The sequence below is a fragment of the Monomorium pharaonis genome, chromosome 8, assembly GCF_013373865.1.
Source record: "Monomorium pharaonis isolate MP-MQ-018 chromosome 8, ASM1337386v2, whole genome shotgun sequence".
Lineage (NCBI taxonomy): Eukaryota > Metazoa > Arthropoda > Insecta > Hymenoptera > Formicidae > Monomorium > Monomorium pharaonis.
Genome location: NC_050474.1, coordinates 5,665,723 through 5,677,901, shown reverse-complemented (window position 1 = coordinate 5,677,901; position 12,179 = coordinate 5,665,723). Strand labels below are relative to the sequence as shown.

The following is a 12,179-nucleotide window of genomic DNA, read 5'->3' as shown; positions in this document are numbered from 1 at the left end:
CGATTCTAATACTTCCCCTTGATACTGTTAAACTTTTTCTATGTACTCTAGTCTAGAGGGACGAAAGACGTTGCTCTTATCTCATGAAAATAGAAAGAGAGAAGAGTATCGTAATAAAACAGAACAAATATTTTCATGGAAGATTCTTTCAGATAACATTTTCTCTCCCCCCCCCCCCTCTCTCGCTCTCTGGCTTTATTTGCATTATATAAAACAGCAACGTAATTGATAATAAAAATACGATATCCCAGTCGATGATCGGGCGGAAATCGGGGGGGAGGAGGGCGTTTCTACGTCGGCGAAATACATTAACGCGATGCCGAACCAGAGGCAGGCGCAGCGAGAGAAGAAGCGCAGAATATCGACGGTGTGATTGAATTAAATTTGTCAATTTACCAATTACACGGATGAGTTTGTTTGGTGGCCGCGGCACGCGGGCGCGTCTCCGTTCATCGATCGCGAGCGGATCGGTTGGATTCCCGCGCGTGATGTGCGTGAAATCGCGCGGCGCGGCATGTGACGCACGTGCGTGCACGCGTCTGCGTGCGTGCGTCCGTCCGCGTGTACTAGCACGCCATACGTAACCGCGTGGCTCGGTGCACAGATTCAACGAGCTCAATTGGCGCACCGAACGCAGAAGAAGAGGAGGTGAAGGAGAAGGTGGAGGAGGAGGAGGAGGAGGAGGATCGTATTGATTCTCCGGTTACGCAGACCCGCGACAGAGCTACGACGAGCCTGACTTCTGCCTCAAGCGAGAATTCCATCGACCTTCGCTGCGTGCGAAAAATAAAGCTTTCACAATCGCTCCGACTGCCGCGAAGAGGATGCACGGGAGTGCAAACGTCAAATTCCCCTCCAATGTTCCGCGATATTGAGTCAGGAGCGCAACTCTGATCTCCACGTCTTTCCATACGAACGACGCAAATCTTTTCCCTTTGGAAAAACACGAACATTTGAGCGTGCACGATCGTCCGTGTAATTTATATCTGCATCGCGCGAAAAACTTGTGTTCACGGATAACCGATTTTCGCGAACGCGAGATATACCAAAAACGCGCCAAGACGCCGCGGATCATCGCCACCCTATTGTAGGTCATTGCACGCAAGCACGCGGCGTTATTGCGTTTGCCGCAGCAAAGTTATATCAAGCCAAAGTTAGGTTTGTTCCGAGACGAGTGCCGTCGTCGTCGTCGATCTCCCGCCGCGCGTCTGCGATAGAAAGAGAGACCGCGAGACCGGATAGACTCCTAGGCGGTGTAATATCACTCGATGCGGGAACGCGGGGGAGGGAGAGGAAGGAGGAGGAGGAGGAGAAGGAGGAGAAGGTGGAGGCCCGAAGCCGCAGGCTGCGAGAGGGAATAGGGGATGCGCAATCGAGGGTTTCGTTTCCGAGCCCGGCTCCGAGCCCCGAGGGCACCATTTCCAGCGGAACCGAGAGCGCGCGCGAGCCGGGACGCGGGGGATCCCCGGATCCCGCCGCTATTCCAATTGCTTCCCTGTTTGATATGCGCCAATTTCGTCCAATATGTCGCGCCCCTTAGACGACTCGATTCGCCCGTACTATCTGTGCGCCGGCGAGCTTGCGGTCGCCGTCTTTCCCCCTCTCGTCTGGCGCGAGGAAATCTTTAGTAGTAACGGTATACGAGAGGCATCCATTCTTGTAACGCCGCGCGTCAATTTGAACGCAGCACGTGAAGTTAAACGTCAAATTAAACTCAAACTATGTGAACCATTATGTACACACGTTTTTAAAATTTGTTTTGGAAACTTTTATATCCTCTCTTCCCTCAATTTCTATCTCGTAATTTTTCAAATTATTTTTTATACACATAAAATTCTCTTTTTTTTTAAATCTACATCTTTTTCTCTTCTTCAACATTACTTCTTTGTTACCCTTACTTACGGCATCTCCGGCCGGCCGTACGCGAGGGAATCCCCGGCGTGCGGGATGATCGCGGGTGGTCACGTGCTGCCGAGTGACCACTCGCTCTCTTCCTCGATGATACTCGTCGCGTCGTCACGTTTGAGGTCCATTTATATTATTTATCGCCCGGCTTTTCCGCGCGGGAAAGATCCGGAGAAAGGCGTCGAGAGACGAGATGTCCGGCGCGTGTTTACTCGGCGCTCTCTAACGCAAACGAATGGCTACGGGGTTGACTGCTGTGATCCGATTGCGTACGGGAACGTTTGAGATAAATTATTAACTCCACTCTTGACAATTGTATCTTACGAGAGATATCTTTTCACTACTCAGATCTGCACATCCTTTGAACTTTTTTCTGTTTTCTCCGCGAGCGAAACATCTTGAGAATTTTTTTTTAAATAAAAATTCTCAATCGTCACATATACATGGAAACAATAGTTTTTACCGGAGTACCTAAAAATTTACCTGCATATGTAAATATAGAAAATAACTTTGCCAAACTATTAAAATAATTATATAGAACGCCGAAGCATGAAAAGCAATGCTGCAAAAAAGTTTTACATTCTAGCAATTAGTTAATTTGATTAGTTCCAATACATAATTATTTTGATGGTCCAACAAAATTATTTTCAAATCTATTTACATATACAATGTAGCTAAATTTTGGGATACCTGAGGAGAAATTGTTTTTTTTTTCCGTGTATATGAATTTTAAATGTGCGTGATTTCTTTTTGTTTCACTTCTGACACGATGAAGCTTCGGGAGCTCGATTTCTCAGCGGTTTTGCCATTAGACGTAAAGAAAGAAAGAAAGCAGGTAACTGTACATAAACAAATAAGCATTCGCCGATACATTCGCTAATAGTCTTCATGAATCATGCATCAGATATACCATTGTCGTGCATACATTATTCAACAGAATCGAGCGACTCCGCGCCATATTTCCGTGAGATTCATTTTTACAGAATCTGCACGGAGCGCGCGGGAAAGCACGTGGAATTATCGTTCGTTCAGCCCTGCACGCGCGCATATACATACGTGCGATCGTCCACTCGCGCATGTGGGCACGTGAGCGTGTTTGTATCTTATAAACCGCTACGGATTTGGCGCTTGTCCCGAACACGGTGCAGCCAATCCCGGTTGGCCGGCGTGCCGGATGGATGATGATGAAGTTGCGCGGAGACGAGAACCGACAACGCGCGCATTTGAGGATGTGTGTGTGTGTGTTGTCCGGACTTGCGTCCGCATCGCGGTCGAGTTGCCAAATTTTGCGACGCGCTTACAACTCTGCCATATAAACCTCGTTCCCGAGTAATTCCATCTTCCGCGAACTTCCTCCGAGACTGGCAAGGATCATTACGCAGTAAACATTTTTCCGCGTTCTCCGCGAGCGCGAGATGGAATTTACGAGTCGTTATTCCTATTCTTCTCTTGAAATTTCTGCCTTTTACCAAGCCACCGCGTATTTTCGTATGACCACTACGGAGTATGAACGATCTGCTGCATTGAATCTGGAATGTCGAGGCGAGCCTGGAAAGCTTCAAACGATTACCGCATTTGTTTTAATGCTCGTACGCCATAACAATAATAAGTATTCGTCTGAATTGCGATATCGAAAATTTCACCGTCATGTTACCTTTGCCGCGCACGAGCGCTCGCGCGAGATTGATATCGCCGATATTACTGAAAAGAGCTTGCACGATGTGAAAACACCGCGTTAAATCCCTCGCAAAATCACGGGCGCTGCGGCGACGACACGCCGAGCGATCATAGCCACCCCCGGAGGCGCGGAATAGATCCGGCCGGAGAGGAGCGAGCGGCGGCGCACGCGGGGTTGGATACGGTAAAGAGGAAGCTCGTAAAGAAAGCTCGCGCGAGAGCAACCCCCGGAGAGAGCGGGGGGGGAGGGGAGGGAGGATGGAAGCAGTCAGTCAGGTAGAGAAGAAGCCGGGAACGTGCCGGGAATGTATGTGGGATCTCCCCGTTACTCGGCTGGACGGCCGTAGAGAGCCCGGGCGCTCTTCGCTCCTTCCTGCACCCCCGCTCTCCCTCGTCTCTCGCCCTCACGCCGTCGCGGACTGTGTGCAACTCGCCCGGGCTCGCTCCTCCTGTATTATTGCCCGACCGTAAATTTCGCCCGGAAAGCGATTTAGCGAGGAAGCGGTAAGGATAAATCTTGAAAAAGTCGAAAAGCGTAAAACAGGAGCCGCCGCCGCCGTCGCCCGCAGCCGCCCGAGGTTGAAGGGTTAGAGGGGTGAGACGGGAGCTTTCTTGCCTTCGCAGGGGGGCGAAAAGAGGAGTCTCGCGCTTCTTACCCCCGGTACATACATCGGGGTAAACCCGCGCGATTCTTGCTCTCTTCTCACCTACCTGCCCCCTCGTTGCAGCCGCCTCCGTCTCTCCCTCCCCGTCCCTCTGTTCGCTCTCCGCCACCGTGCCCCCGCGTCTCCGTTCTCTCTTCGGTCGTTTTCTGCCCCCGTGCACCTCAGGAAAGGATGAAAAGGAGGCGTGTCCGCGCCCGCGAAAAGCGCGTGTGTGCATTTCTCGTCCGTAAAGCGCTTCTTCGCATTACGTTACCCGCTCACTCTCTCCCTCTCCGTCTCTCTCTCTCTCTCTCTCTCTTTTTCTTTCTCTCTAGTCTGTCGCCTCCTTCCTCCGGAAAAAATTCGCTTTCATTATGGGAATATGCCCGGCGTTCGTTTACATACATTTAATATGTGGCCCGTCGACGCGAGAATTTCGATTCGGTCCAAACACCGAACTTTCGCGACCTTCTCTCTCGCTGATCTTTCTCCTCAGGAACTCGCAATCGAATCGAGACGATTCCGGCATCCCGTTAGATTGTTTTTCATCTGTACAGATCCTACGGAGCCTCTCGAGCGAAACGTCCGTCTGGCTATCTCTTTGAACCTGTTCTTTGTAACTTGTTATTTTTTTTTTTTAATTATTAAATGTCACAAAGTTATAAAGATCTCCTGAACAATTTCGGCGCGGAATATTCGGGGGGTTGCACCGATCGAAAAACAGCAGTCGGTGGGAAGCAGCAACGGATTGCGGGAGTCACCGGCGGCGGAATGCCGTTGGCGGTAAGTGAAAATTGCGGGCACTTTGATCCTCGCGAAACGGCGCGTCCTCTCTTTCGCGTATTTTTTTCTTTCTCGCTCTCTCTCTCTCTCTCTCTTTTTCTCTCTCTCTCTTTCCCCTTTTTTTCTCCGTCCCCGCGCGCGGCTTAATGCGATTTGCAAATTCGCGGCTCGGCCATCGTGGCATCGTCGGCCCGGTCGGCCAGCCGAATGAATAAATGATACGCGCCGATTCGGCCTATTGCGGCATTATCCGTCGTCGAATTCGCTCCTGACGCGGCCAATTATTCATGCTCGCGTGGCGCCACTGCGATTAAAGGTCAATTTCGATCCCGACGTTCATAAGAACGCGCACGCGCGTGCGCGCGCGGTGCAAAAGATTCTCCTCGCAAACATTCCTTCCATTAAATCCGCCAGATTCGCGAACGCGACGACGGCAGCCGCCATGATTCACAGCCATAATTAGATCTTTCTTCCTTTCCACTCGGGGTCTTTCGTTTGCCGTGTACACTTGACAATCGGTTGGTTTACGCGCGTTAGATTGCAGCTAATCGAATTCGATCGCGATCAGTATCTTAGGGGATGTTGCGTATGTGTGAATCTGATTGCGGTATAAATAACACGAATTATGTATTGCGTGTTAAATCGATTGCATATTGGCAAATACTAATTAATATGCCGTTCATTATTCATTACGAGAGGCTATTAGAATCGAGAGGAAAAACTTGATGTAATAATTTCCCGGACGAGACAGAAAGAAAGAGAGAGAACACAAATGCCTTAATTGAAGAAGAATAAAGATTTATTTAACTTTGCATAATTAATACTTGTTTTTTTTAACTAATAAAAAAATTTACTACTTTTTTTACAACTAATTTTTAAGTGATTTGAGAAAATGAAGAATTAATATACACACTTAATGCGTGTGAAGTTATTACAATTTACCTTCAACGTATATAAATATGTGAATATAAGCTTTTCGAAATTTATTATTAAGATCTCAAATAATTGATCTGAAAAATGTAACACAAGATGTAAAAAGTGAACAGAAAATATAGACAATTTTTCTTCATGATTGAGTATCAATATAACAAACAATAGTGATAGAAACAGAAGTTTAGGTATCGGGATGAAATATCGAAACGAGAAGGGACGGGGATGGAATATTTTTTCCCTAAGAAAGTAAAACTACGTGTACAATCCCGAGACGGGCAGAGAATCGCGTTTTCTTCGCGTCCGCGCAACGCGCGGCGAGAGATCGGCCGCTGAAACAAAGACGAGCGATCAAGCTGAATTGACATTGATATCGAAAGGTGAATCACGCATATATAGAGAACGCGCGCACGATCCGGACGGACGGACGGACGGGCCGGCCGGCCTCGCGAGCGTCCTCATCCTCCGTTTATCGCGGGCATACATATGCGCGTCTAGAGGAAGTCACCGCACCGTGCACGGCGTAGAATAAACGGTCAGTGACGCGCGGTAATGGCCGACATCCTAATCCTGGCCCCCTACAGCTTAATGCCATACACTCCGCAATGATAATGCCGCGTGTGTGCTTTTTGTCATTACCAGTATACGAGCCGTGCTATCCCGTAATGAGCGCCGTCGGCCGCTCGGCTCCTTGGGTAGCGCGCTGAAAATCACGAAGAGAGAGCCTCCCCGCTCGCGTCCCGCGATCGTAAAATTTATTTCGCGGGCCTTTACATAACTCCGGGATAGAATTCTTGCCTTCTAATCCGACGCGCTGATCCTCTCCCGGCCGGGTGAAAGGCCGCGTCGAGAAAATATTTTTACATCTCCTTAATTACAGCTGTAGATAAAGTTTTCTTAATTCTTTTTTTCCTTCTCGAAAGCTTAGTGCGCGTTTTTGAGATCTTTTTTATATAGCGCATTGTGAAAATAAGAAGCTTTAGCAAAGAGTTTTTAGAAATCGTTCACCGAAATCGAAAATAAAAATCGAATCATGCACGAAAAGAATATGGTTTTATTGAAAAGTTAGGTACATGTTAAATTAAAAATAATTTTATTAGATCGTTAAAATAATTACCTGAGGTGCTCACTAATGGTGAAAAAGTGCTGGGGATAGTTTCAGTAATGTAGCAATTAATTTAAACGCCCTATCCAATTATTTTGATGATTTAACAACATTATTTTCAGAATATCTACATACAAATGTTTAGATACTTGAGCAAAATCGTTATTCTCATGCAAAGTTTATTAAAATCTATGAAAAGATGGAGGAAAGGCGTTATCGATTGGTCTCTCGGAGCAACTCCGTGCCGAGAAAAAATGTGCGGGTAGCGAGCGAGCGGTTATAATACGCATTTTGTCATCGCAAGAAGTGACGTCACGGGTCCTGACCCCTTCACCCTTCCTTCCCCCTTGCCGTAACGGAACGTCTGCGGGCTCGAGAGCGAGACGGAGGAGAGACAAGGAGCAAGGAAGACGAGGAGAGAGAGAAAGCGAGAGAGAGAGAGAGAGAGAGAGAGAGAGAGAGGAGAGAGAGCGCGTACCCGCAGCTGCCGCCCCGTGGCTTCCAACACAATAATATCTAATTAATTTATTAATGAGGTTAACTTGGCAGGATTGGACGGCAGACAGCGCGAGCCGGCGAACTAGCTCTCTCGGAGCAGTTTAGCGTTAACGTCTTCTCCTCTGCTTCGCTCCTCGTCGGCGGAATGAATTAAGCTTAATCGGAGCGAAAGTGTCGGACGCGTGTACGAGCGTCCTCGAGCAGGGCCGCACGGTCCTCTTTACCCTCCACCCTTCTCACGTCCTAGGCTAACAATTCCGTGCCGAGTGCGTTGTAAGGTCGCTTGTCGCGAATAGAAATGTCGGAAGCAACATCTGAATGATAATAATGCTCCGCAAGCATAACTCATAATAATAGCGAGGCCAACTTTTCTTTTATGAGGCAACCAGGGAACACTTTGCGTCCAGAACGGATCAAGACTCGACATTGTGAGTTCAGCTTTAAACACGAAGGGCATAGATAATGAACCTGATTCATTTCTAACCGGATGCGTGCGCTTATCACTTTCTCGTATCACTTATCGTTTCTTTTTTTTTTAAATCAATTTTGGAGACTAGATAGAATATCATAGACGCGCGGTTCAGTGGAGCAAGGTATGGACCAAGAATCGTTCTGTGTTAAGTTTCGACTGGAGCTTCTTCAACGGCAAACTCCGGCAGTCCGTAGACAGCTGCCGCGCTGAGTCCCCGGAGGGATTCGCTGCGGCGGCTGACGAAAACGAGCTCGGACAGCCGCCCTTACACCCATCATCATCGTCGGCCTCTTTTTCTTCGTCTATCCACTGCTCCCCCCTCTCTCTCTCTCTCTCTCTCTCTCTCTCTCGCTCGCTCGCTCGCTGTACCTTCGTTCCTCCCTTTGCCTCCCTTACGGTTCGCAAAACCGTTCCCCGTCATTCCCGCTTCTTCGCTCAGCGACAGTCCCGCGCAGTTTACGTGACCATAAAGAGCAGTCGCTTTTCCGAGGACGATATCGTATTGCGCTTGTCGCGTCAAATTCCCAGATCGCACTTGATTCCGGAAGTAACGCGGGGGAAGAGAGAGATTGAGAGAGGGAGAGAGAAAATCCGGGACATGTCGGACTGACGGGACTAAAAGTCACCGATAAAACGAAGGAGAGAACGAGCAGGCGAGCAGAAGTTGATATTTCATTTAGGCGGATTTAAAGAGTTACAAAGCGTAGTAGTGATATAAGTCAGTTTTTTCTCCCATTCTGACGCTTATTAGAAAGAGAAGGGAAAAAGCTATTGTAAATACAATGCGATATTGTACAAGTTTTGTTCTCTGCGAAAACTGATGTTACATTGCCACCCAATCTTTTATTTAATCTTTAAATAAGTAGGTGAATTTACCTTGGTTATATTCTTATAAACAAATAAAAATTATCAACTTTAAGACTTTTGCAATGGCAAAGTAATTGAGGATCTCTATTACCAATGATATCTATTACAAAAGATATCAAATATTTATAGATGGATGCATTCCACTTAAAAGTTAACAACGAGAAAAATGCAATAAATTGATTGAATGAAAAATACCAATGATACTTCAACTTTTATTGAGTGAAACATTATCGCGTTGAGATAAAATCTACGTCCAATTGGCTAAAAAGATCTATTATTTAAATTTTAATACGACATTAATGAGAATTTATAATATATGCATATGAAGTTCATGTAAAATCTTTGAAACACAATGTTTTAATTAGTAATAAAAAAAGATCGTAAATTAATTCTCCATGAGAGAACTACTTACATATCACATTCATTTTCATATGATATATGTCATATTAATTTGAATAATAATAAAATAACTAATGGTTATTAATTTCGATATACATTGAGGAAAGAGATAATAAATTTCCTCACTCTCCAACAGTGTTTAGGTTTAATAAAGGTAGAAATTTAAAATACATATTGCGTGTAAATTACGCTCAATACATCATGTAAAAAATAATATTCATAAGATCAAGTGCAACTAGATATATTGTATGCAGTAGTTCGTATAGTAGTTACGACGGTGCGCATCTAGAATAGACGGTCACCTGAACGTGCCGCAAATTCTAATCCTATTAGGGGCAAAGTCTAGTTCGAACCTAAAATGGAATTATCGGCTACCCGGGTCTAATGCCATAATTGCCATATATATCCCTGGATTATAATGTGATCGCTGACAAGTTTCCGTCATGACGATTTAAGCGCGTAACTCTCGACAAATATCGTGAGCTTTTGCAACTAACATTGCAGGCTTTAAGTGGATGAAATTATATCAGGCAATTATAACATCGAGACTTTTCTAAGTTCCTAAATCTTTCTTTTTACGATTAAAAATAATGAACGATACGCTGAACATTGCCAACTTTTATAACGCTAGTAAAAAACTTAAATCCGCTGTCAAACGGCAAAGTAATCTGTTTAACTTTAGTGTACATTATTTATAACATTTCATCGATTGTTTATTTTTTATAACTTTTGACACGCTTATACGTATCGCGCTTCATCATTTGATTTAAGAAATTACAAAAAGAATAATTGTATCAAAAGAGATAATCGATCATTTCTTTCACGCAAAAGACGGATGCGGTAGCTGCACCGTATCAGAATTATCAACTAAGGAGTTTATCTAAATTAATTCTATGTCCAAATTATATTGATAATTTACAAAATAATAATTTAAATTTAAACAGATTTGTTGTTATTAATTTTCAGTAGTAATTAAGATAATATATATAATCTGACAATCTGATTGCTTCGCAACTTAATACGCAATTATTAATATTAGCTACATTGACATTATTCATAATATTGTGCATGGCACAGAGATAGAGAGCAGTAACAATTAATTTTTTCTTTTTATTTTTTAATCCTTTAATTGCGAAGGTTGTATATATACACTCTGAGAGAGTAAGCGTTTATTTACGAGTAGCGTATATGTATGCTAAATTCATAAACAGGTAAGAGGACTTAATCCTTAGCTTTGTGTTAAATCTTCAAAAATCTTTTGCACGGCCCTGATTGTTGGATACTGTTTTTCCTATATTTTTATCGTTGTTTTTAAGATTGAACCTGTCGGTAATTCCCATACTCTTGGTATATTCCAATATAATAACGCGTACATTGATCGCATCGCAAACTACTTATGGAAAATAGAACGAGGAACAAATCACACCAATTTTCTACTCAAAGCTTTATTACGTCACGTACTAGTTCGCATACGGTACTTAATAGTTAATTTTAAAATAATTCGATGACGATCGAAAGTTATTTTTAACATAATTTTCTGAGTCACATGCGAGAGTCTCGCGATTGCGCACGGTACAAAATAATGTTAACGTATATATTTATTGTAACTTTGTAATAGATAAATATTACAAAAGATTTTTTTAAGCGTGAAAAATACATAAATATAAAAATATAAAAACATACAAAAAGATTAATTAGTCTCGTAAACGCAATAAAAGATATGAGATATGCAAGAGAGAAGCAAAGTAAGAAGCACAAAAGAAATCCATCGATATCACACTTTATTTAACATGATGACATAAATGCGTTTTATGGTGCTCATTACGTTCATCCGTTCTACCTTAGCAGGTCACGTAAATGTGACAGGATAATTCCGATCGACTTTGAAACAGCGATCAAATTTAAACCTCTGGCGCATTAATAATTTCTCATGCGCGATTATCATAAGGCGTTAGTTACATGTAAAATGTAACCGCGCGTGCACGCGTGTTGTTAAGCTAAACTGAGCAAGGCGCATTTAATAATTAAGCTATTTAATTAAGCCCCCACGATTCATGTGAAATAATTAGTTGTTATCCGGATAAACGCTCTCGTTTCTCTTCCTAAAAGAGATTTTCCCCGTAGAATTTACATACATTTTTCAATATATTTTTCAATAACTTTGTGCTTCCTACGTTGTGGACGATAAATGACGTTGCTCATTGCAAAAATTTCGTCAATGTACAATTCCGCGAGAACGAGATTTAAGTACGTATATTGCTTCAAAGGCCGGACGTCCGAAATGCGTTAGTTACAGATAAAATAGTGCTCTCTTGCTTATAGTCATGCTACTATTATTCAATTGTTTCAATCTCTTCGTTATCCGTCACGCCGACAAAATGAATAATTTAATAAATAGCGCTCGTGTTTCATTCGTTCATTAGAAGTATTCGCGAGACTGATCGAGTGTATTTAATAAATCTGGTAAAAGCAGAATACACACAACGCATAACGAAAGCAACGAAAAGCTGTTACTTTATCGCATATTTAAAACCAGATACTCTGAATTATAAAATATCGTTTTGTCAAAAAATCGTGATCGAACAATTATAGTAAACATGTTTTGGTGAAAAAAAAAAAAAAATAACAAACGCAAACGTCGATAAGAAAATCCATATTTTCCTGAACAGTGATCCAAACGTAATTAAATAATAATAATATCGGTTACAAATGCAGTAATTTCTTTGATTGACTTTCAAGCGCGTTTCGCCGGGCAGCATCGGTTTCATTGACGGGTCCCCCCCCCCTCCCCTGACATCCCCGATCAAAACAAGAGGCTTACCTTGACCAGGGGCGGACTGTGCGCAGGGGGATGATAGTGTCCCGGCGATGGGCTCGCGGGTGGCCCCGCGCCCCCGGG

General features: G+C 43.9%; 1 protein-coding gene across 2 annotated transcripts in view; it reads right to left on the bottom strand.

Moving 5' to 3' along the window:
* LOC105835666 (cone-rod homeobox protein) overlaps window positions 1-12,179 on the bottom strand; it is a 38,537-nt gene extending 26,358 nt beyond the window's left edge. For both annotated transcript variants that reach the window (XM_036290836.1, XM_036290837.1), the window contains exon 1: window positions 12,102-12,179. The gene's annotated coding sequence lies outside the window, so the exon portion shown is untranslated. The remainder of the gene's footprint in view (window positions 1-12,101) is intronic.